Genomic DNA, 23803 nt, shown 5'->3' with positions numbered 1-23803 from the left:
GAGCAGACCGTATTGGTTGCTCCGAATAGCGTGTTGTATGCCAGATGCTTAACTCAAATTAACATTTTAAATGTGTCATGGTTAAAGGCATTTTATGCAAGTTACCACGTTATCCTGTGGTTTTAATCCAGGCCCTGATCGAAGCCATGCTAGCACTAAATTGGGTTGCTGGTGTGGTCAAACAGGTGCCAAAAGCAAATGTTTCTTTTGACGGTCGCAAGTTTCCATTTGCTGTGTAGTGGACTGGCAACATTGCAGGGAAACACAAACTTACTAATAGCTGTATATGTAAACTTAGGACGTAAGTGACCCACCAGGGTTGGGCGTATGATCCATATTTTTTGCATGCCATATATGTTCAATCACTGTCCCAATCGGGTTGCTTATTAGTTCAGTCTAGTATTAATATGAATGACCACCAGGTGCTTAATTGACAGTACTTTTAACTTTACTTGTAGATTTGCATTTCGAAAGAGGCATATATGCAGCGTGGCCTAGAGATGAACTGGACCCCAAGTAATAGGTAAGTCTTTAACGGGGCGGCGTTGTCGGATTTTAGGCCTTAAATAGTGCCCCATGGACTACTTTTGTATTAGGGCAGTCACTTGTGTGTAGATCCAACTGTAATATGTAACGTGTAAACGCAAAGTATGGTGGAATGGCTCCATCTAAATGGGCGCCTTAAACATCGGTACAATACCACGTTAACTTTACATATTGTTGATGCTAACTGGTTCTGCCAAAATGGAGTATGTTTGACATATTTCACGAATGATAATTCAATAACTGGATAAGCCTTAAACTGCTCCTTCTACACACTATTTGATGTGGGTATAATATGGAATGTTAGGAGGCCTCCGATGTAGTGTCAGTGTATCCCTAAAGCTTTACTTAAAGATGCTTCCCAGTAGGCGTTCTTGCTGCATCTGCCTGTTGTCCAGCTGAAATTGAAACGCAGACTGGCTGCTTCCAATTGATTCACCAGTCCCTAATGGCTTTGTGCCTACACTCCGAATAGCGCTTTGACTAACATGTTGTACTGCAAGTTCAGTTCCTGGCTCACTCGGGTGCAGTGGAACAATGCATTCTATTTGTTAGGTACTATGACTTGAGGTGCCCTGACCTATGCCTACATAGCCCCTGGACCATCAAATCTTACTGAATAATGCACATCTAAGCTCCGCTCGGGGTTAATTTTGTGGCTTTCATCCAAGCCATGTAGACTTGCTGTGGTTTATGTGGATAGAATTGAGCCTAGAGAATCGCCTTTTCTTGACAGTCGCTGCTCAGTGTGATGGTTACTGAGGAGCAACATTTCAGGGAAGTACATAACGTGTTGTGTTGGGGTTAGATCACTTTCAAGGTGGCAAGGGCTAGTTTTGATTTACTTTTTTTTTTTTTTTGGTAGGAAGATGCCTAAAGACCATACCAAAAGGAACTGGAGTCCTTCTCTTCAGATACATTGGGTAAGGCTCGAGTTATGTACTCCATATAAATATATCCTGTTCTGAAAAACGTTTGAGTGGAAGGCCGTTTGTTAAAGCCCTTCGTTGCGTATCGCTACATTTGGGTGTTAAACGGGAACTAAAGTGCAAATTTGCCGCATACTTTGTCGCATCACTTGGCTCCTGTCAATTCCACTGGCAATGCACATTGCTTTAAATTGGAGTTTGGTCACTACTCTATTAAGGCGAAGTAGCCCCGTTGGTGCGGATCTGCATGATAACCGAGGAATTTAGCTTTGCGGTAGCTGAAGGACCTCCAACGTCATGCAAGAGTAAGCCGGATGGTCTTTGGCAGCTCAGATCTGTATTTGTAGCAGTCACTCTACTGTCCTACAACTGCTGTGAATTAATAACTGCGTATCATACGGGCCCAATTGCTGCCTCCGGGCTTTAGATCGAGAGGCATTGCCTAAACCTTCCTATTGCCTCCTGTTTCCCTTGACTGGGACAGGTAGTCAAATGTGTGGATAATCAATTGCATGCGGCGTGCGTAGATTGTGATGGTTAACCTGAGACTTCCCCTCTGATTTTGATTACAAATTCCATTAACCACTGTTCTCTCGTAGGTATTGGACACCACGTGGTGAGGCAGACCCCGCAGTGCCTCGTGGCTGATAAATGAAGGTGAGTTAATGCCTTGGTACTAATGAAATGTCCTGCGCGTAAAGAAGCCAGCGTACTACACATTCGGTTCTGGACAGCCAGGTTATGAGTAGTTTGGACGTTGTTGCTGTATGCTGCATTTTATCTTGTCGTGGGGTTTGGTGTCTTATGATGACGAGTTCATGCACCACACAGAATGTTCTGTTGATTATGAAACTCTGAAGACACAACACTTCTATTAATCGTTTAGTGTGTAGGCGAGATTTATCTAGCCTACTTTGTCGTGCTTTAGAATGCTTCTACTGACCAGTTAACCCAGTGTAATTGGTCAATTGAGCTATGGTGACAGTAAGGATACTGCAACGACGCCAATTTGCCTCCGGTTTCAACGAGTCTGTTTTCTTTTTTCAGGTGAACAAATCTAAGCTGTGCTTGGCCCTGCTAGTCCAGGTAAGGCATGCAGTTTAGATTACTACAATCTCATTTTAAGATAATGGTTGGTGTTAATGATGATACCACTTAACACAGCTGGAATTACCGGCAGATTGTTTGTGGTGAGACTGTTTTTCTGAACACTGTCGAGCCCGTTACATTGTAGTGTTATGTACTGATTGCATATTGACAGTACATTTTATGTTTGTAGCCCCAGTGGCGACGCAGCGTTTTTGAAGACCGCGCTGCATCAGTTGGTAAGTGTTTCTTAATGTACAATGACGATTCTCCAATTATTATGCAGAGAGAAACGGAGGCTAACATTATGCAAATACTTTTATTTGCTGCCCAAACATGCAGCCCTTTAAAGAATGTAAATACATCATAATAAGTAGAACGTTGACAATATGATGAGTGGACTGAGTAGGCTCTCATCTTCCTCGTGGGCTGCGATGACACAGCTGAACAACTTGAAACTCCAGAAGAATCCAATTAGTCTTTAATATTGTTATCTGAAGATAAAAAAGGGGATACAATGTATAGTCAAATGTATAAGGACTATTAAAGTAAGGTATACAACAATAATCTTAACAAAATTAGTGAAGAAATACTAATACATTCAAAATGTAAATGAATTGAACCCAAACCTCTTCAGGGATAGGAGGGTGGGATAATGTTAGCCTCCGTTTGTCTTTAATGAAATCAAGATTCTCTCTGCATAATAATTGGAGAATCGTCATTTCATTACAAGACCGGAGGCTACCATTATGCATGTTTAAAGCTATGTAGTCACACTGCTAACATGCTCAATAGGTCTCAAGTAAAACTTAGAGAAGGTAGCTGCGTTAGACCAATCTGCTGCTTTAAGTATTTCGGGAAGGGAACCTCCTGCCCAGAATACTTTGCTAGCCATTGCACCCCTTGAAGAATGAGCTCCAAATTTGGAAAGGTCAATATCAGCTTCATGCATGATCGTCCTTATCCACCTGGCAAGGGTGGCTGAGCTTACAGGTTTAAAAGGTCTAACAGAGGATAAAAGAAGTTGATCAGAATTAATCTCTAAAATTCGAAATTTTGTTTTCATAACATTTCATACAATTAACAACGCATAGTTTTTCACATTCGTAGAAATAAGGATAAAAGATAGATTTAGACATAGTTTTCGTTCTTTTCCAGATATCAAAATGGACCCCTTCAGAGGAGTAAAATCGGTTAGAAATTTCTAGAGCTCTAATATCAGAAACCCTTCTAAAGGAAATTAAACATAAACGGGTAGCCAATTTCATTGAAATCCTTTTAAGGGAGAGCACTTCGTTGACAGGCCAGGAAAGGAAGAGATTAAAAATAAGATTAACATCCCAAAGGGAATGGTAACGGGCCTTGGGAGGTCTTTTTAGTCTAATACCCTTCATAACTCTTTTAACAAGGGAGTTGCTACCGATGGCAATATTATTAATGAGAGCGTGACCTGAAGAAATTGCAGATCTATAGCAGTTAATAGTTCTAAAGGAAAGACCCAAGTCAAAGAGGTGAGCAAGATAGTTAGCTATTTGTTGAAGAGAGCAAAGTACGGGATCCAAACCCCTCTCCAGGCACCAACAAGACCATTTTCTCCATATGCCCTTGTATCTTTTCCTTGTACCTGAAGCCCATGAATCTTCCGATAGGCTTTTAGCTTCTCTTGAAAGATCAGAATATCTTTCTGAATTCCTGATATCCTCCAAGCAAGAAGGTTCAAATTCCCTTCTACGACCAAGGGGTGTTCTTCTCCGTCTGGCCCCTTGAGAAGGCCCGGGGATGAGGGAATCAGAAGAGGAAAGTCTACTGCCAACTCCATCACCCCCGGGAACCAAACCTGCGATTTCCAGAAGGGGGTTATCAGAATGATTGAGTAAGACTCGAGTTTGACTTTCCATAATAGTCTCTGAATCATTGAGAAGGGGGGAAAAGCGTAGGCTTTGAACCCTGCCCAAGATTGTAGAAAGGCATCCACTCCTGATGCATATGGGTCCGGTCTCCAACTGAAGTATCTCGTTACTTGGTGGGTCAGCCTGCTGGCAAAGAGGTCTAATTCTATTGGGCCCCAAATCACTTGAATCTGAGAGAAGATCTCCTTCCTCAATTTCCAATCGCTTGCATCGTGGAGGAAACGAGAGTTCCAATCTGCTCTCACATTCTGAGACCCAGGGATGAATTCTGCTCTTATGGTAATCTTGTGTTCCCAACAAAAATACCATATTCTTTGGGCAAGTTCCGATAGAATTTTTGATCTTGCGCCCCCAAGGCGATTTATATAGGAGACAGCTGAGAAGTTGTCTATCCGTATTAGTATGTTTGAGTTTTTTAACATTTCCTTAACTCATAATTGCATTGAGAGCTGCAAGCATTTCCAAAGAATTTATGTGAAGGAGTTTTTCTTCCAGAGACCACCCTCCACCTGTCTCTAAGTCTTTTAAGCGGGCACCCCATCCCTGGTTGCTCGTGTCTGATTCTAAGGTAAAGTCTGGTACATTGCCGAAGATAGCTTTCCCGTTCCAGGCTTGGAGGTTTTTCAACCACCAATGAAGATCTTCTCGGGCATCCTGAGAGAGAGGAACGGAGTCTTGGTACCAGAGCCCCTTCCTCAGGCCTAAAGCCTTTAATCTTTGTAGGCCCCTGTAATGGAGCGGACCCGGTGATATTGCTTGGATGAAAGAAGAAAGGAGTCCTAGTATCCTGGCCAGGTCTTTTAAATGGATAGACTCTTTGGAAAGAGTATGAGAAACATTTTTCCTTATTTTGGCAACCTTCTTGTGAGGGAGGGTTAGATTGGAAAAACGGTATTCACGTTGAAGCCCAGGAACTCTAGACTTTGAGAGGGAATCAAGATGGACTTTTCCATATTTATGATGAATCCCAAATCTTGAAGGAGATTCATGGTTGTGTTTAAATGTTTCGTAATTTCCAGCTTGTCTTGAGACATAAGGATACTGTTGTAGGTCTGATTTTTAACCATGACCGTATCTTATACTACTGTTTTGATTTGATGCACATTCACTCCTCCCCCCCCGGCAATCTGAAGATACGATCTTAATTTTTAGCCTCAGATTTGAAATCCCTGCAGTCTCGTTTTTGAATCTTCGTTTTGCTACTTTGTATAGACTCTTATGCAGTCACGGACCCCAGTAGGCTTTGTGGACCAATTCTGTAGAACATTGAATATTTGAAGTATATGGTGAAGCCATGGATTTTTGCTTGCATTAAATGAAGACTGTTAATGTTTAAATTGATCAAAACTTAGACTGCTTAAGTTCTCGCCTTCAGGTAGTGATTAATGGACCCTTAGTCACGCTGCACTAAGCAAGGATGCATATGAGCAAACGCTATGCAAATTGAAGATTGCCAAAGATCACGGACTATACCAGATCTGCCGACCATCTATTAAATGTAGCCTAGCTCAATCCCAGTAACGCGTTATCTGATTAAATGCCTACATTGGTCGTGAGTCATCTTGTCACAACACAGCCTTAAACTACACTATCCGACCTGACTACCACTGAGTGGGAAATTATAACTAGGTTCACCCATGAAGGTGACTTATTAGCACACAGTGACTTGTCCACTTCTGTCGTATGTCACCTAGACTGAATGGCTTCAGGGAACTGAACTAGATTATATTTTCTGGTTACGTGAAGCCTAAAACTTCAAGCAATTTCCTGGGTATAAAACCAGCTTTTTGAAAGCTTTTCTGTGCAATGAAAGCATGTCTGAACTTGAGATGGGAGTGCCAGGTCTGCAAGTAAAGTTGCCCCGCCTCCTTTGCACCCAGTTTGTAAGCGAGTCATGGGTTTTGTGGTCACTAAATGTTAATGTTCTCTTTTTGTGCAGAGGTTACATTTGAATTCTAGTTTTGCCACAAATTAAAACAGGCTTACCTCACCTTTAGCCACCGAGTTAGTGGCTTTTTGAGATGTTTCCATGATGAAAACCAAACTGAAATAGCTGGAATTACCGGCTGATTGCCAGTGATTAGAAGGTTTTTCTCAGTCCATCGTAATCTATAAATCGTAGCTTGTGTAGCTCTAAAATATCACTCGCTAACCCTAGCTTTTTCCTTTACAGGGCTCAAGAATTTAAGATTCAGGTGAGATGGCATTTCTCAATTTTCTGGTCTCCCTTTCCTCTGTGCAGAATGATGACCTGGAAAAGCCGTCAGATGCGACAACTGACGAATTTTCTGTTTCTGACTTTCCATGGCTGAACTACCATAACCTGTTCTGTTCGGCTAGAATCTAATGCCCTGTCCCTGCCTTTCTACAGCAAGGAGTACCGTGGGTGATGAGCGTGCCTTCCCTGGGTCACACCAGCTTCGCTTGCAGTGGTAAGTAGGCTCTCTTGCATATGTCACTGTCTTTAATCACTCGTGCATCAACGTGATGAATCCCAAGGATATAGGAAAAGCCGACCGATGCGATAACTGACGATTTGTAACTTCTGACTTGATGCTGTTTATGGGATGGCTCTAATTTGTGGCCGTCTTGGTTTCTTCAAGTTTTGTTTGTAATTGCAGGACCCCTGTTGGTGGTGAAGCCTTGATCTGTGAACAGTGGACCGAGCCCGCCGACTACTGCACTCATGTAAGTAGCAGCAATGACAAGCTGTGGATGCAGACTCCCTTTAACGTAGTCCAGCTGCACCCAGGGTGAACTGCTGGCTTCAAACTTGCTCGCCCCTAGCAGCAGCTAGGATTGTTTGTGGTTCTGGAACTAACTAAATTCACGGGGAGCCTTGTATGTTGGCATTACCGAATAGAACCTAAAAGGCGGGCGGTTCCAGGAGCAGCATTTTGTTAGGCCAATTTATCTCAGTCTTGGGGAACATGCCTTTTAGGGTGGTAAATTAATCCCGTCCCAGAGACCTGTTGGTGGGGCTCACGCTTTCTCTTAATCTGATGCGGGGTACAGAATTCGAATCTGGTCGGTGATGATACCATTTCAACCTGCTGACTCACTGGATGAGGCTTGCGGATATGGGACTGAGACCAGCCTGTTTGATATGACTTTGTGCTCGTCGTGTTTTTATGCCACCTAATGTGTTTTTTTTCCTCCCTTTCAGGTCTACTGGACGTTCTAACACAAGCGTGTTATGGATTGCTAGTGCTGAATGCTCTTACTTGGTGTGGTCCTGTGGCTGCATCTGGTGTTATGGAAAGAATAAAGAGGACTTTTTTAGTTTTGACACAAAGGAACGTTGGCTGATCTAATGTGTACTGGCCAGCCCTCCATCTTGTCCTGATTTGTAAGTTTAAAATGTGGTGTAGAGCGAGATGTGCTTTACTTTGACTTGATCATTGATGTAACACACTTGACAGAATAAAATGTACCGTTTGACAAATCGCCAACTTCTGTAGTGTTCTGTGGTCCTACAAGCGTATTTATACCGTGATGCATGGTATGCGGGAAGGCAAATTACTTTACCAAAGGTGACACCATTGTGGATGGCTTTCTGAGGACCGTGGTCCTGGACTTTACCCCTGTACTCGCTCACTCCCTTAAGTGCAGCTTAATGAACTGTCCAATTTGGAGGCTGACAAGTGACGAGCCTTTATTTATTCTTGCATGCTAGGAGGGTATGTAATTGAGAGGTGCTATAAATGATTAGTAGTAGATACAGGAAATAAGCTCTGGCCAACTGAGGTATACCACCGCTTCGAGCTAGTGTAAATTGGAACCAGCATTCTCACTATAGCTTCCTCAGATGCCTAGGAAGAAAATTCCTCTTGGACCCTGTGGACTTGGCATGGGTTCCCCATGACTTTGTTTTTTGACCTGCTTTATAACTTTTTGTTCTTTAGCTGACCAGTGCTGATATTGAAATTTAAAATGTGATGGCAATTGGGTTATCCATGATTGGTATACTTGGTTCATTGAAGCCCCTAGTAACATGGTTTACCAAATTCTACTAGTTGGCCTGCTGCACTGCTTGTGCTACCCATAAGCAGTCTTTCAAACCTGACTCAGGCCTGCCACTGCAGGGCCTGTGGGCTCATTTTACTGCCACCTGAACTTGGTATTCCTAACTATTCGCCAAGCCTTAAACGCCTTTTATTACATATTAGTCACTACTTGGTAGGTGGCCCTAAGCTCGGGATGCTGTGCAAGTGGAAATGTACCATTTTGTTTTTGGCTCTTATTTGCTCTCGGCCAGTCCTGGGCCCTCAGTGTTGGTAGCTGCTTTTGAGCACCTACACATCAGCACGGTGTGCCGATCAGGAACCAGTGCCTGCCTGTTCGAGTGCACACATGTTTTTGACCTTTGCCAATGTCTCAGTGCCTGAAGGTAGTCCGGCACACTGCATGCATCAATGAAAGATGGGCGTCAGCCCTGACTTCAAATCGCCACAGTATCCAACATGGGGAGAATCCAGAAAAGCAGGTCCGAGGCTGACTGCACCGCTGCAACCCGTAAGGAATATACGCTCTAAGAGTTGAATATCTAATTCTGTAGCTTTTGCACATCAGAGGCTTAAAGCGGATTATTCAAATCCCAGTGCACCAGAGATGCTTATTTGGTGACTTGTTAAAATGTGCGTCTCTGGTTGGCAGAGGTATTCACCTTGCCAAAGTTACCTCATAAATAAACCTGAGCTCACCCTCTGGTAGCTTAGCACGGAGCAGGCAGGTTTAATATAGGAGGCAATGTGTAAAGTATTTGCAATCCTTGAAACCAAAACGGTGAACTTCACCAAGTGAAACAAATGAGATTTTTAGGAATATAGAAGTTTAAACTTTTGCAGTGCTTAGAAACCATGCCACCTGGGGTTTTCTGGTTGTGGTGGACTGGGGCAGCCTAAAATTTAGGCACCCACTATTTAGTTTGACGGTTTTGTATAGCGCAAACAAGACCCTTGCGGGTATCAGAGCACTTTACATAGCAAACATAGGAAATAAAGACGTACATATAAATACAAAGAAATATGTGAATACAGTATAGCTTCAAATTTCAAATCCCTTCATAATTAGTCTAATTTCATATTTGGCTTTTTCATGCATAATATAGGAGGCAACACATAATGTATTCTAGTTGACATGTCAGACCACAAAAATTCAAAACAGATAAGTGATCAAGAATTTTCAGTGTGGGCATCTTGAGGAGTCTTAATTGGGGATTTCAACTAGTTTCTACCAGCGTACAGGTTTTAAGCTACCTTGTTCCGACCCTCGCGATCCGACATTAAGTGAGAACCGCCCGCAGAATGCAGCACAACTCTCGGACCCCAGTGCCGATCACGAGCCTGCTGTGGTGTCGTAAAGTGAGGGGGTGAAAATGAATTCATATCTACAGTGTAGAAAATATAGGTAGCGCTCAATTTGCGCCGGAGTCTGATCATGGAGTGTGGTGAGTATCATAGCGGGGTCTAAGAGGCTGAATTTCTAGTTTATATAGGCAGGGCCCAAGTACTGTTGTCTCGTGGTGTTGCAATTAACAACCATGGTCTGTTTGTTGCTGGGACATGGGAGTGAATGCGATGAGCTCTCTGAAACTGCAAAGCTTTTAAGAAATGCGTGCATGTGAGGCGTAACAAAAAACGTAGTCTAGAACCATTTCAGCTTTCTCCAGTAAGCAGAGCTCACTGGACGCAGGTCATCCTGCTCTACATTCCCAAAAACTTTCATTACCATTTATTTAGACATAGTGACCATTTCGCTCTTTATAGCTGGGATGACCTTCTTACCTTCCATATTTTGCGTAGCTTACTCTCTGCGCATACCCTACTTTAAGCTATATTCAGATGTGCCACTTCATTGTTTTTCTGCAGTTTTCCAACAAGCCCTTCTTTGAAACCCTATTCCTGCAATCTAACTATACCTCTCCAGCGGCCTGACCTTTTGTTGCACGAGCTCACATGCCCACGACTGACGTCTAAATCCTGCCAATTCAATCTAAAAACAAAAAAAGGGTTTTTGAAACCCTATCCAGAGAACCCAATGTAGTATCTTGCTTAAAGGTTAGAAAAACGAAATTCCGGAACTGGTGGCCTCTTGCGCCCCTTCAAATCGCCACAATAAAAAAATAGATTCTCCACTTATCACAATGGAGTGCTGTTCGAATACAGCGACCCGCCTTGGCCTGCTGAACAGTATCTTGGATGCATAGACATGAAGGGTGCTGCATGGAGGGAAGAAAGCTATCCATTGCTATTGGCCCCACAGGCATAGTTTATTCAAAGCTGTGCTGAATCAAAGATGTCATGGACATAGGACTGATGCATTGAACCTCTGGGCTGTAGAGAGTGGCAGAATGTTGGTGCTGAGCTGCACAAAGTTCGAGATATCAGAAGTGACTTGTGTTGCACTGTCAGTGATGCAGTGTCTGCTATTCAGGCAAGCGGTGGCAATGAGCCATGTCGAGGTCAATACACCCATTATGATTGGGGCGTTGTCTGGATTTTCTAGCGTGCAGCACTGGTACTTGCCTGCAAGGGCCCAGGATTGTCTTGAGACCAACTGTCCGATTCCCCAGAACAGCCATCAAGCCCTTGGGAGTCACTTTGGTTCTGGAGATGTAGAGATGCACTCCAGCCAAGGAGGGAAGCTGGACGGGCACAGCAAAGCAGGAATCCAACAGTGACCGTCCTTTTAGCAGCATGGTAGTCCTTTATCCTGGCAGAATGTCCTCTGGTCCAGAAGTGTATTGAGTATGTGTCGGGGGGGGGGTGGGGGGGGGGTCCAGTACTTGTACCCAGTTGTGCCTTTGAATTGAGGGATACTGATCCCTTTGAAGTACATAGTCTCCTACCCTGGCTCCAGATTCACTATAGGGGTAGGCAGCTGTTTGTCTGGGGACAGGCACCACCTATTTAGGTGTTTGATCCTACCTAACATCTTGCCCAGGATGTTGATGGCCCATCAGGCACACCTAAGCCCCCTTTGTTTGGCTGTCTGGAGAGAATGCACGAAGCCCTGCTGCCACCCCAGATGTGCACAGAATGGGTAAAGTAAGAAAATGCCAACTTTCTGAAAGTGAAAAACAAGCATTTGCAATGCAATAGGTCTTGCATTTACGTGAGTTTGAGCTATTGACATTGCAAATGACAATGCCTTTTATTTTTGTTTTTTGAACATAAATAAAAGGCATTGTCATTTACAATGGCAATAGCTTAAACTCGTGTAAATGCGAGACCTATCGCATTGCAAATGCTTGTTCTAATAATGCTAGCCCCGACGCTTCCAATACAGTTCAGCGGAAGGACGTACATTTCGTAGAGGGATTAACTAGTACACTTTTTCTTCTCCATCAAGAGAAGCAGCGCGATTGTGTAATGGACTTGACCAATGTTAAAAAGAAATGTAGCAAAATAAGACTACAGAATGATACGTAAATAAACATAATGTAAAAAAATAATTGATCATAACTAAATTTACGATATATACTTGGTACATTTTTAGTGAATCAATCGTAAATAACAGAGTTATACAGTTTCTAAAACCACACGCATTATCGATTACATCTGTCCTTCTTAGGCTTCGACGTAACATTTTGAAAATACAAGGTGTCGCTTAATTTGCGACTAGTTTCTAATATTTACTGGCCAATCATATAGACTTGTTGATGCTGATTAATCTGGAAATTAACATTACCATCTATATTCTGATAACTAACATTCAAATAAACATCTAGAACGATTTTAAAATTCATTACAGCGGGTATCCGTAGCATATGATCTCAATTCACACACTGGCGATATTTAACCTGATTGCTATATGTACGCGTTTCTCGACGTTTCACTACATTTGGTGCTGCAGTATCCCCAACACCATATTCTTGTTGCAAAATAGCAGTTGGTTTCGTCTTCCCCATGTCTTGCTGATCAGCATCGATTTGCGTTGTCCGTCTTCCCTTTCAGCGCAGAAGACGTCTTGTTGTAGCCCTACCGAACCTGCAAAGCTCTCGGGCAAGTACAAAGGGTAGGAGGGGGTTGTGTTTCTTACTAGTTGTACGCAATGGGTGAGAACAATGACTACCCTTGTTTCTTTCCTTTATTGTTTACTTTTCTTCTTCTGTCTACATACATGTATATCTAATTTCCCTTCTCCATCCTTTTGCGAGCTTGCTTTCAGGTAGCCCGCGTGTAGAGTTATCCACCACTTGTATTAAATATTTGACCAGCAGTCAGGTGGCTGACTACTTGTGCAGTCCGTGGGACAGGTATTCGGTTTTGTAAAAACAAGGGGGCATATCAAGCACGGCGTTAAAATTATCGCTGCTTTAGCGGCAGAAAACTGCCGCTAACGCGGCGATAATGGGCTTGATAATATGCCCTTGAGAATTGCCATAGAAGCTCATGTTCTGATGTCAACATGGGCTTCTATGGGAATTCTCTGCGGCATATTATCAAGCCCATTATCCCCGCTTTAGCGGCAGTTTTCTGCCGCTAAAGCGGCGACAATTTTAACGCCGTGCTTGATAATATGCCCCTAAGTTTTATGCGCGCTCTTCCTGTCAGTTGTGCTTTACATTGGCAGGTACTGAGTAATTGCCCACCTTTTTTGTTACATTTTTATATAGCGCGAACTCGACCCTTAGGTGTCGGAGCGCTTTACACGAGCACCAGCTGCGTTGCAGATTACATTTCATAATTTGAAAGGGCGAGAGGGAACCAACACTTCTCGGAAGTCTGCAACATGTTTACCGAGAGAATCGCAGAACTTCTCAGTAGCAAATGGGTAAACTGAGATGTTCAGTACCTGCACTTTTATAATTCCATTTTAACAACCGCCTGCCACGAGCCATTTTAGCAGCTAAAGCGGGGGCCGCCACTGTACCTGGTAGGCTGAGTGTATATAAAACATACATTAATTATTTAGGGCTTCTTCTTATTGCGTGTGTATATCCAAACTCCTAAATACAATTTTAAGGAAACACTCAATGAGTGGAGAGCGTTATGGGCTGACAAATAATTCGACTTACTGGGACAGAAAGAAAAACAGAAGAGCGAAACCAATAGCGTGACCAGGAAAGAGCGAGATATTGAAAAAGTAAGGAAATAAAGATGCTTAAAAAGCAAAAAGAGGAAATGGGAAGAATGCCGAAGGAAGGAATGTCAGAGTGCCAAATTATGGAAGGAAATATGGAAGGATGAAAGGAAATTAAAGTGAAAGTTAGATTGAAGGAGAAGAAAGAAGAGTAAAAATGACAAGCCCGGCGGAGCGTGGCGCGCGCGCTTGGCGGGGGAGCGGACCCTTTGAAGTGCGATGCCAAATGGATTGCATGGCGGCACGATGCGCGTGATTGTGGGCGTGCTCGCCATGCAATCCGCTTTTGGGAGCACTTTAAAATGCCCCCTTACAATAGTCTCGCTTTGCGATCGCTTACGCGATAGCAAGGCGAGACCTAACAATTGCTGGACAGAATGCTGCACAATGTCAAACATTCACCCCATACAGAGATCTGTGCCTAAATCCATAGTTTTTTGCTCCCCATGCCATTCCAGTGTAGACCCAGCCATATGCAGGCCATGTCCTGGACTGGAAACAAGTGTTCTGGGACCAGTTTCGGGGCATCACCTTATCAGCCAGGCTACCTTTACTTCAGTGGCATGGAACCCATGTCTGGGCATACCTGTCCCACATTGTGTCAAACGCAAAACTTTCTGATTTGCAACTTAATCAAACTCTACCATAAGTTGTGCTTTAAAAAAAAAATTGGGAGCCCAGTCCAATTGTGTATTACACAATGTAATACAATGTGCACCTGTGGGAGAGATGGGCCTTGCAGTAGTGAAACCATTTATTCACTACCTGGACATGTTAAACTTGAGTACATGTCCAACCTTCTAAATACAATGCACCCTGCCCTAGGTGCGGTCGGGGCCTACCTTTAGGGGTAACTTGAAGGTATTAAAGGCATTTTCAGGCCAGTAGTGTAACAACTTGAGGGGGGCCCTCCTGCGAAATACATGGGATGTACCCCTTTGGATGAGAGGGCCCCCTGGAGCTTTGCCCCCGCCACCCCCCACACCGCCTTGTGTTACGCCACTGGTTCAGGCCTGGCAAGAGGGTTAACTTATCAGGTTGATATGACAGTTTCAATCTGCTGACAGGCTCTGCAATGGCAGGCCTGAGACATATTCCGGGGGCTATTGAAGTGGGTAGTACAATCGGTGCTGCAGGCCCTCTAGTGTAAAAAACAATGGATGAACAGAATGCAGAACAATGTCATACATTCACCCAGTACAGAGATCTGGTCCTAAATCTATCACTTTTTTTGCTCACCATGCCATTCCAGTTTGGACCCAGCTAGTAGCATTTAATTTACAGGCTGTTTGCACATATAGTGCACTTAACTAGGGACTGCACTTTAGCACTGATTAGCAGTGGTAAAGTGCTCTGAGTTCTAAAGCCAACAAATGAATTTTTATCAAAAAGGGGAGGAGGAAGGCAGTTTGGGGGTGACCCTGCTGAAAGGCCAAGTCCACCATGAATTAATAACATTTCAAGTGAACTCAACTCCGTTCCATGTTCACATACAAGGACAGATGTTTTTTCCTACTTGCATAGAACAGATTTGTGAATAACCGACGTAGACAAATCTGACATTAATGCACGAGTGACGGACATTGTGTCTAGACATGCCAGTGAGAATCAATTTCCTGTCTGCTCTACTTCCCATCATGCACATTCAACTTATCATCTCACTTCCTTTCCCATACTTATCTCCTGTTCTTTCTACTTTGATTTGTCAATTTACCTACCTTAACCCATCTAAGTCTGCATACACTCCGCTAATTACTTTTAATACTGCTTATTATGATTTCCCACAAGCCCCCACCACTGCCACCAAGTTTTACACTATTGAGGTGGGTTCCAACCAGTCATACAACAATGGTGTAATACAACTAGTTATAAACTACACTGGAGGAGAACAGAAGTTAACGCTTGCATTAATGATTAGGGCATATATTTACAAATGTATTATCTCAGCTTACCTTTTCTCCAGCAAATCTCCCACGGTGTGAATGGGGAATTGGTATGAGAAATGTACATTTGTGAGGCAGTGAGTTTTCTTCATAGGCACAATACATGTATACTTTTTACCGAAATAAAAGCTTCAGTAATGAATGCAAGATATCTATGTAAGCATATAAGGAACTGACCTTTTTATATCCATGAAAAATGAAAAGCCACTGCAAAACAAGCCATAACAGTCCAGCAAAGCAATGCAGTCTGGCACCAAGAAAAGTTCCATTTAATGTCTGAATGGCTAGATTCTTTGGTACTTTCTAGAGTTTAGGTGAGAATCCAATAGAGGAATTTAAAGCTGAAGCAACCTCTTCCTTGAAGCTGTAACCAGTTGTCAATTGGAGACTTAATAGCCATGTTCGAATAAAAAGCATGTGCATATTTATAGGAGCCACAGAGTAGTCTTGAAACCAGAACCTGGATTTGGCTAGCACTTCGGTAATTATAGAAGACAATGGAATGGGGCGTGGCTTGGACGCCGATTAAGATGGCCGCCTAGTTCCGGAGCTCCGCCGCACCGGGATGGACCCGGATTGATTATACCAGTTTCCAGCCTCTTTTCTCAGCGCCGCAGAGACGGTCCAGCTTGCAGAACGGGATGTGCACCTGGGGAGCCAAGGGTGATCCCTCTTGCGTTCAAAACACGCTATCTTCGTCGCGTTGAATGCGCTCCTCAGAACGCCCGCCATTTTGTCTCCTCAGCAGCGCTCGTCTGTAACCAGCGCGCGCACCTGGAACAGCAGTTTTTTTTTTTTTTCCCTGTTTTCAGACGCGCTCTGCTTTCCAGGACAATGTGGAGTAACTCCCACTTCCTAATCGCTTCTCAAGGAGCAGCTGTGTGAAGAGCTCATTGCAACTTCCCTGGTAGGTGAATATCTCTGTGGTTTTGAGCTGTTCCCCGAGGATTACATGATTACATGTCTACTTTAATCCTTCAGAGAATGACTTCACTTATTTTTCTATGCTTTTTGTGACGCTTGGAGATGGATTTTAAACCAGGGGCTCTTTCTCTATGACTTACATGTAATCTTGAGGATACCTCTGCCAAGCCTTATGTGGTACTAAACGTGGTATTGGACATCCATATTTAATTGCTTACTATGTGTGGAAACACCTCCTAATATTCGCTCACATCATTTTCAACCCCGGAGTTTTTCAATGACCTTTCCAAGTCTCCTCTATCACTTCGGATAATCGCTGGGCTATTTGGTTCTGGTCTGGTCATGTAGGCACATTGATAACCCCTGCCTCTGAACCCAGATTGTTTGTGTTGGCCTGCTTATTTGACTTTCGCTCACTATCATTGGCACATCTCCAGCTTCTATGGGCAAACTTCGCAATCCGAAGTTTGTCTTTGTGCCTTCGAAGGCTCCGCCTTCCTCTGCCTCCTCCTCACCATCAGGCCCTTCTCCTCAGTCTCCTTCCACAGAGCAAATGGCGACAGCAGGTCCCTCCCGCTCTTCTTCAGCACAATCTTCTTCCAGTAAGTCTTCTCCTCCTGCCTCCTTACCTAAGCGCATGAAGCCGGACGCCTCTCCTCCTCCTCCTGAGTCATCTCCACCCCCTATCTCTATGGAGTTGATACTTGAGGAGATTCGCGCCTTGCGCCCATTCGTGGAGGAGACTAACGCTAAGATGCAGCTTTTTGAGGACAAATGGTCAACTATGGAGGCCCGTGTTTCTTCTGTGGAGCAGCAGGTTCCAGATATTCAGTCAAATTCCCATCGCATTTCCTCTTTGGAGAGGTCTCTTCTTGCCCTTCAGCAGCATACTGAGGATTTGGAGAACAGGAACAGGAGGAATAACCTGCGCGTTTATGGCCTACCGGAATCTTTGGAGGGGGATGATCCTGTCACGTTCTTCTCTTCTTTTCTCCTGAAGTTGTTAGACCTTCCTGCTACCACCTCTCTTAGCATCCAACGAGCCCACAGACTTGATCCTCGTTCCTCCTCCTCCACCAAACCGCGGGGGGTCATTATCCTCTTTCTTAAATTTACTGACCTCCTCCTGATCCTCTCCACAGCTCGAGCGAAACGCCAAATTTCTTGGATGGGTCAGAGAGTCTATCTCTCTCAGGATGTCTCTGGTGCCACTGCTGCTAGAAGAAAAGAATTTCTGTCTCTTCGCGCTCCCCTACGTTCTATGGGTGCTAGGTATGGCCTTTTTCACCCCTGTACTTTCAAGGTAACTCACCAGAACAACACTTGGACTTTTCAAGACCCGGCTGAGCTCAAGAAATTCATCCACACTCAGACTAATGCTGGCATGGACACATCCAATCCTCCTACTGGTTGATTATTTACTTGATTGGTCTTTTTTCCTTACAGGTTCTTGCTGGAGTTTTTCCCTTCCTAGTTGATCCTCCTTTTATCTGATGTGATTACATAACGATTGTCGTTTGGGGTTTCTGTTTTTGCATTTAATTGTTTGTGTACTGTTTACCTTCCCATGATCCCTGCATATCATGTTTCTTTTTCCTTCCCCAGATTCTCTGTTTGACCAACCCTCGTGTAATCCTCTCCATACCATTTAGTCCGTCTTCCTCATAATCCGTCCTGTTGCGGTGAGTTGTTGCTCTCCGGCTCGGAGGGCTGTTCTTGTCGAATCCTCCCACACCCCATCGTCGTCATCTTCTCATCTCCCTTCCCCCTTCAGGTATGTTTCCTTCAGTCGTCCGTTTTGGATATGTACTGTATCTTCTTCTTCTCCTTTTTCTCGCCCCTCTCCTTCCTTTCCTCTCTTCTTGCTCTCTTTTTCACCATGTTCTTCGACTTTCTTTTGTCTTGCTCTTGTCTTTCCTCTGTTCGCTATTCTTCTTTGTGGCGTTTTTTGGTTTTACTCCTTTTTTCTCTGTTCCTGACACACTTTATTGTGATTTAATTTAAAGTTATTTCATGGAATGTGAAAGGTTTTATTAGCCCTATTAAGCGGCAGAGAGTGCTTTCCCATCTAGCCTCTTATACCCCTGACTTGGTTCTTTTGCAAGAGACTCATCTCTCTGAGGCGGAGTCTCTTAAGTTAAAAAGAGGTTGGGTGGGAACGGTTTTATTTTCTCCTACCTCTAACAAAAAGAATGGTGTGGCCATTTTGTGTCACAAGAAGTTGAAATGTAAAGTTCTCTTTCAAGAAAATGACACTGAGGGTCGTTGGGTCTTAGCTAAGTTGTTAATTAATTCTGTTTCCTTGACTGTTTTTAATGTATATGGCCCCACTCACCCTGATTGTCATTTTTGGCCTCTAATAACTTCTAAATGTTTCCAACACAGCGATTCTTTGTTCATTCTAGGGGGGGATTGTAATCAAATTGTTGATCCGTTTCTTGATCGCAAATCCTCTGCCCGCTTCACCCCCCACAAATCACATACACAGTTCCTTGACACTATTTCCAAATCTCACCTTCTTGATTCTTGGAGACTGTTCCATCCTGACTCTTTAGACTACTCGTTCTTCTCACCCCCTCATGCCTCCTTCTCCCGGATTGACTATATATTCCTCTCTCAATCTCTCTCTCAAAATCTTCTTTCCTCATCTATAGAGCCGATAGTTATCTCAGACCATGCTCCTATTGTCACCGTTTTTGATCTTCTTCCCCCTCACCCCAAATCCTCCCGCTGGCGCTTTAATAACTCTCTCCTCCTAGACCCCCTTTTTTCTTCTTCCTTCCTTTCCTTTGCCACAGAATTTTTCCTACTTAATTCTGATCCTTCTCTACCCCCTCATGTTATTTGGGACTCTTTCAAGGCTACGGCTCGCGGTTTTGTGATTGACTTTGTCTCAAAGAAAAAGAAATCTTATCTTAAGAAACAAAAAGACCTTCTCTCTCATATCAAATCCTTAGAACATAAATTTTACACTTCTTCTACTCCAACTGTTGTACCAGACCTTATACGTGCCAAACTCGAGTTCAACAAAATTTCTACTGACAATGCGTCCTCATTGCTTCTCCGCAGCAGCGCCCGCTACTACGGAGGTCGTAACAGGTCAGGTAAGCTTTTGGCCAACTATCTTAAGTCCCGCAAGGAGCGCAACCTGATTGATTCAATATACTCCAACGATAACCGTCTCCTCCACAAGGAAGAGGATATACTCGCCCAATTCCAGCAGTTCTACCAATCTCTTTATACCCCTGAATCCCCCCCTTCGGCTACTCTCATTCAATCCTACTTGGACAAAATTCCTGCCCCCTCTACCTCTCATCTTAATTTCCCTGATCTTGAGCTTGACCTCTCTCTCACCGAATTGGACAATGCCTTAACATCTCTAACCAAGGGTAAATCTCCGGGTCCGGATGGTTTTTCTGTGGAATTTTATCTACATTTTTCAGATCTTTTGCTTCCCAAACTTCTCTCTCTTTTTCAATCCTTCTTCACCTCCGGCACGGCTTCTGGTACCTTTCACGAGGCTACCATCTGCTTAATACCCAAAGATGGTCGTGACCCGCAATTCTGTAAGAACTATCGCCCAATATCCCTCGTTAATGTAGATTATAAATTATTTGCTAAACTTCTTGCCCGACGTTTAGATTCTTTCCTCCCACACCTTATCGGTAAGGAACAATGCGGTTTCGTAAAGGGTAGACTTACCTCAGATAACTCCCGTCTTTTTCTTAATGTTCTCAACAAAGTACCTTCTCTTAACTCCTCTCTAGCTGCTATATCAGTGGATGCCGAGAAGGCTTTTGATAGAGTAGATTGGTCCTTTATGTTTGCCTCCCTTCGTTGGCACGGCTTTGGCCCTAATTTTATCTCTCTTGTTTCTCTACTTTATTCCTCTCCTAAGGCGTCTGTATTAGTTAACGGCCGAACGTCCTCTTACTTTCCTTTGCAGCGTGGTGTCCGCCAGGGCTGTCCTCTCTCCCCTTTACTTTTTGTTCTGGCTTTAGAGCCGTTTCTCTCGTCCATTAGAAACAACATTTCTATCTCTGGCTTTCCTTATGGTAAAACCCACTTGAAACTCTCTGCGTATGCAGATGACATTCTTTTGTTTATTTCCGATCCTGACCAATCCATTCCGGCCTTATTAATTGAGTTTAACTCCTTTTCTCAAGTTTCTGGTTACAAGATCAATTCCGATAAAACTGAGATTCTGCCTCTTACTAAATTTTGTCTCCCTCACCAGTTTTCAGCTACCGGGTTTGCATGGAATCCCTCTAAAATTAAATACCTTGGAATCTGGTTCTCCAACTCCATTTCTTCGTCTATTCGGCTCAACTTCACTACCGTAGTATCCCGTATAGATAAGTTGCTCTCTTCTTGGAATCCCCTTTTTCTCTCCTGGTGGGGTCGGCTAGATTCGATCAAAATGATGATCTCTCCCATTCTCATATACATTCTTTCCATGCTCCCCGTTCATATCCCTGATGTCCATTTCAAACGCATAGATTCCTGTCTCTCTAAGTTTCTTTGGAATAATAAAAAATCGAGAATTGCGCTTACTGTCCTTCGTAAACCAAAGGCTAACGGCGGAGTCAACTTTCCAGATTTCCGTCTCTACCATAAATCCTTTTCTCTCCGTCAGGCTTCTAATTGGCTGGTACTCACGCCTTCCCCTCTAGCTCCTCTTTGGCTCTCCATTGAACGTTCACTCCTCTCTCCTTTTTCCCTTTCTGAAGTTGTACACTTCACTGCTAAGAATTTAACCACCCCTCTACCCCTGTTTAAACATACTACCTCTCTGCTACATGCTCTAGTCCGCTCGGACCCGATCTCTCGCGAATCTTTTTTGGCCTCCCCGATTTGGTACAACTCACTTATTCTCCTCCATAATCGCCCTATTTGCTGGACTGCGTGGAGATCTAAAGGGCTGATATGGGTTAACCAGCTTTTTGATGGCTTTCTCCCGTGTTCTTTTCCTCGGTTCCGACTCTTGTTTCACTGTCCTCAGTCTTTCTTCCATAGATTCTCTGTCCTAATGGCCATTATCCTTGAGGTCTACTACTCTCTCCCCTTGTCACCCTCTTCTGTTTCCCAGTCCTCGCTTCTTCAGATTCTCTCTGCTCTTCCCAAAGCCTCTCTTATTTATAAGTTTTTCTCTTCCCCCAATCCGACTCGTCCAAAATCCAAATTGGAAATTGCTTGGGAACTTGATATGGGCTGCGAATGGTCTATAGTTGTTTGGGACAAGGTCTGGGTCAGATCCTTGAAAATCTCCCGTTCTGCCTCTCTAACTCAGTCTATGTTCTTTCTATATCATAGACTTTATCTCTCTCCCCTCTCTATTTCTCGCTTCTCTCCTGATAAAGACTCTACCTGTTGGACCTGCTCTGCCCCTAATGCTGATCTGTATCATTTACTTTTTCTGTGTCCTTCTGCTTTAGCACTTTGGGATCAGGTGTGGCCTTATGTCTCTCGCTTCTTCTCTATCTCTATTCCGTATTCTATTCCTCTTCTTTTCTTAGGTAGTATCTCTGACGCTCTTGACATTCCTTCTAGTTCCTCAGGCCTATTAGATCTCATGTTGGCTCTGGCTTTCCAACACATTACTTCCAACTGGAAGGATCTCTCTAAACTCACGATACAATGTTGGTGGAACTCCCTCTGTCACTATCACAGGCTTGATGTTCGCTTCGCTGCTGCCTCCACTCCTACTCTCAACAGAGATCTATTCTGGTTGCCTCTCACAACTTATCTTGATTCTAAAGCTCTAAACTCGAAGTCTGTTTCTCCTTTATCCTCTGAGAACTTCAAGCCCCCATGAAGCACACCGGCTCTACCCTTCCTCTTTCTTTCTTCTTCTCTATTCTCTTTACCTTATTTATATTTACATTCTTATTCCCTGCCTTTCAAATATTCCCTACTCTTGCCTTATCTGTTCTCTCTATCTTATCTATCTTCTGTCCGACTATACCATTTACTCTTCACTAAGACGCCTCATATCTCCCCTTTCCTTTCTTTTCCCTTCTTTCCTTTCTCCTTCCCCTTTTCTCTCCTTTCCCCCTCTTTCTTTTTCCTTTCGGTTCCCTTTAAAATTTTATAAAATGCTTTTCGTATTGTTTCCTCAGGTCCCTAAGGTTTTTGAGCTTATAATGACCCTGTAATATTTTTTCTCTCCTTTTGACTTTGTATGACAATGCTCTTAATATGACCTGTATTTGTCGTTCGCTATGTTTCTCTTCAAATAAAGCATTTCAAACATAAAAAAGAAGACAATGGAATAACAACCTGCCTTGCCATGAATCGGGTACGTTTGAAAATGCATTTATGGGTGGTGGGGAGCGATTTCTAACCCACAACATAGTAAGGTATAGTATGCACAGTCCAGTGGATCCCCAGAGGCTAAAGTTGATAACACTAATGCTCTTTTGTGTTAGTGTGGGTGAGCAGTTGGGTTTATCACAGGGCAGTGTTAAGCATTGGTTGTGCGCACACAGGCAAGAAATGATTCCACACACTGACTAAATCCAAGACCAGTGGTATGTAAAAATATTACTTTTCGTATATTTATTTTATAGAACCAAGGATACTTTGTTGCAATATCACTTATTCAATGTAAACAGTGGAACCCGCATTTTTTCAATTAGTACAATGTCCTCCTATTGGAGGAAACCCAATCATCAATATGCAGGTGAGTAAACTATTTCCGGCCTTGAGCTTTTGGATGAAGAATCGGTACCGGCAAAGGTTCAGGTAAGTGACCTCTGCACCACCAGACAATTCTCACCCCATGGATAACGCCAGTCCTAGACATACTCCCACCTCGAATGGGACACTCCCCAACCTATCATTGCCCACCTTTAATTTAACCAAATATCAACTGAATGACTCAGATATCCATACTCAATAAAGGCCTATCTTTTGTGCCTACCACCCACACTAACTTCCTTGACCTCCAGACTAAGGTACTGAGATTCTTTCAAAAAATAAGACTTCCCAGCTATTTTTTACTGAATCCCCTACCCCCCAAACAATGCAACACCTCTTTGAGACCCGCATCAACATTTTCTCCTTCCTCGAATATGGTTCCACCGAAAATATCTACATTCGAGAAACTTGTACTCCACGACCTTTCACAAATGGCTAAGGAACAACATTTTATTCCATACAACATTACACTGGCTGAAAAATCGGCAATTGACACACTTAAGACCAACCCCGACATTGTTATCAAACCTGCAGACAAAGGGGGCGTCATAGTCTTACAAGAAATCACCAGCTATAAGAATGAAATATTAAGACAACTAGAGAACACAGACCACTATTGTAAACTTCCCACCAACACCACTGTTGAACTACAGAAACTTATCCTACAAGTGACCACATCCGG

The 23803-nt window shown here is 43.5% G+C and overlaps 1 protein-coding gene, 7 non-coding genes and 1 pseudogene across 15 annotated transcripts in view; all 9 read left to right on the top strand.

Annotated features, from left to right (window-relative positions):
• LOC146857108 (uncharacterized) overlaps window positions 1–23803 on the top strand; it is a 94062-nt gene that overhangs the window by 60317 nt on the left and 9942 nt on the right. For 2 of the 8 annotated variants that reach the window (XR_014979850.1, XR_014979851.1), the window contains 10 exons: window positions 459–523; window positions 1409–1466; window positions 2072–2129; window positions 2520–2558; window positions 2752–2797; window positions 6642–6663; window positions 6840–6900; window positions 7090–7156; window positions 7635–7817; window positions 18028–18196. The gene's annotated coding sequence lies outside the window, so the exon portion shown is untranslated. Of the gene's footprint in view, window positions 1–164; window positions 302–458; window positions 524–1408; window positions 1467–2071; window positions 2130–2519; window positions 2559–2751; window positions 2798–6641; window positions 6664–6710; window positions 6901–7089; window positions 7157–7634; window positions 7818–18027; window positions 18197–23803 lie in introns of those variants that run through there. The other 6 variants (XR_014979852.1, XR_014979854.1, XM_085647626.1 and 3 more) reach the window with 4 other exon arrangements.
• Window positions 128–270, top strand: LOC146857124 (small nucleolar RNA SNORA16B/SNORA16A family). Its single transcript, XR_014980298.1, has one exon. It is a non-coding gene; the product is annotated as a small nucleolar RNA SNORA16B/SNORA16A family (small nucleolar RNA).
• Window positions 1198–1332, top strand: LOC146857123 (small nucleolar RNA SNORA16B/SNORA16A family; annotated as a pseudogene).
• Window positions 1716–1843, top strand: LOC146857122 (small nucleolar RNA SNORA44). The gene has a single exon (XR_014980370.1). It is a non-coding gene; the product is annotated as a small nucleolar RNA SNORA44 (small nucleolar RNA).
• Window positions 2613–2682, top strand: LOC146857121 (small nucleolar RNA SNORD65). Its single transcript, XR_014980390.1, has one exon. It is a non-coding gene; the product is annotated as a small nucleolar RNA SNORD65 (small nucleolar RNA).
• On the top strand, window positions 6496–6567 carry LOC146857120 (small nucleolar RNA SNORD65). The gene has a single exon (XR_014980397.1). It is a non-coding gene; the product is annotated as a small nucleolar RNA SNORD65 (small nucleolar RNA).
• On the top strand, window positions 6708–6768 carry LOC146857119 (small nucleolar RNA SNORD49). The gene has a single exon (XR_014980350.1). It is a non-coding gene; the product is annotated as a small nucleolar RNA SNORD49 (small nucleolar RNA).
• LOC146857118 (small nucleolar RNA SNORD49) lies at window positions 6949–7019 on the top strand. Its single transcript, XR_014980345.1, has one exon. It is a non-coding gene; the product is annotated as a small nucleolar RNA SNORD49 (small nucleolar RNA).
• Window positions 7492–7566, top strand: LOC146857117 (small nucleolar RNA SNORD99). Its single transcript, XR_014980291.1, has one exon. It is a non-coding gene; the product is annotated as a small nucleolar RNA SNORD99 (small nucleolar RNA).

The sequence above is a fragment of the Triturus cristatus genome, chromosome 3_2, assembly GCF_964204655.1.
Source record: "Triturus cristatus chromosome 3_2, aTriCri1.1, whole genome shotgun sequence".
Lineage (NCBI taxonomy): Eukaryota > Metazoa > Chordata > Amphibia > Caudata > Salamandridae > Triturus > Triturus cristatus.
The sequence above is the reverse complement of the archived record's forward strand: the minus strand, read 5'-3'. Positions and strand labels throughout refer to the sequence as shown.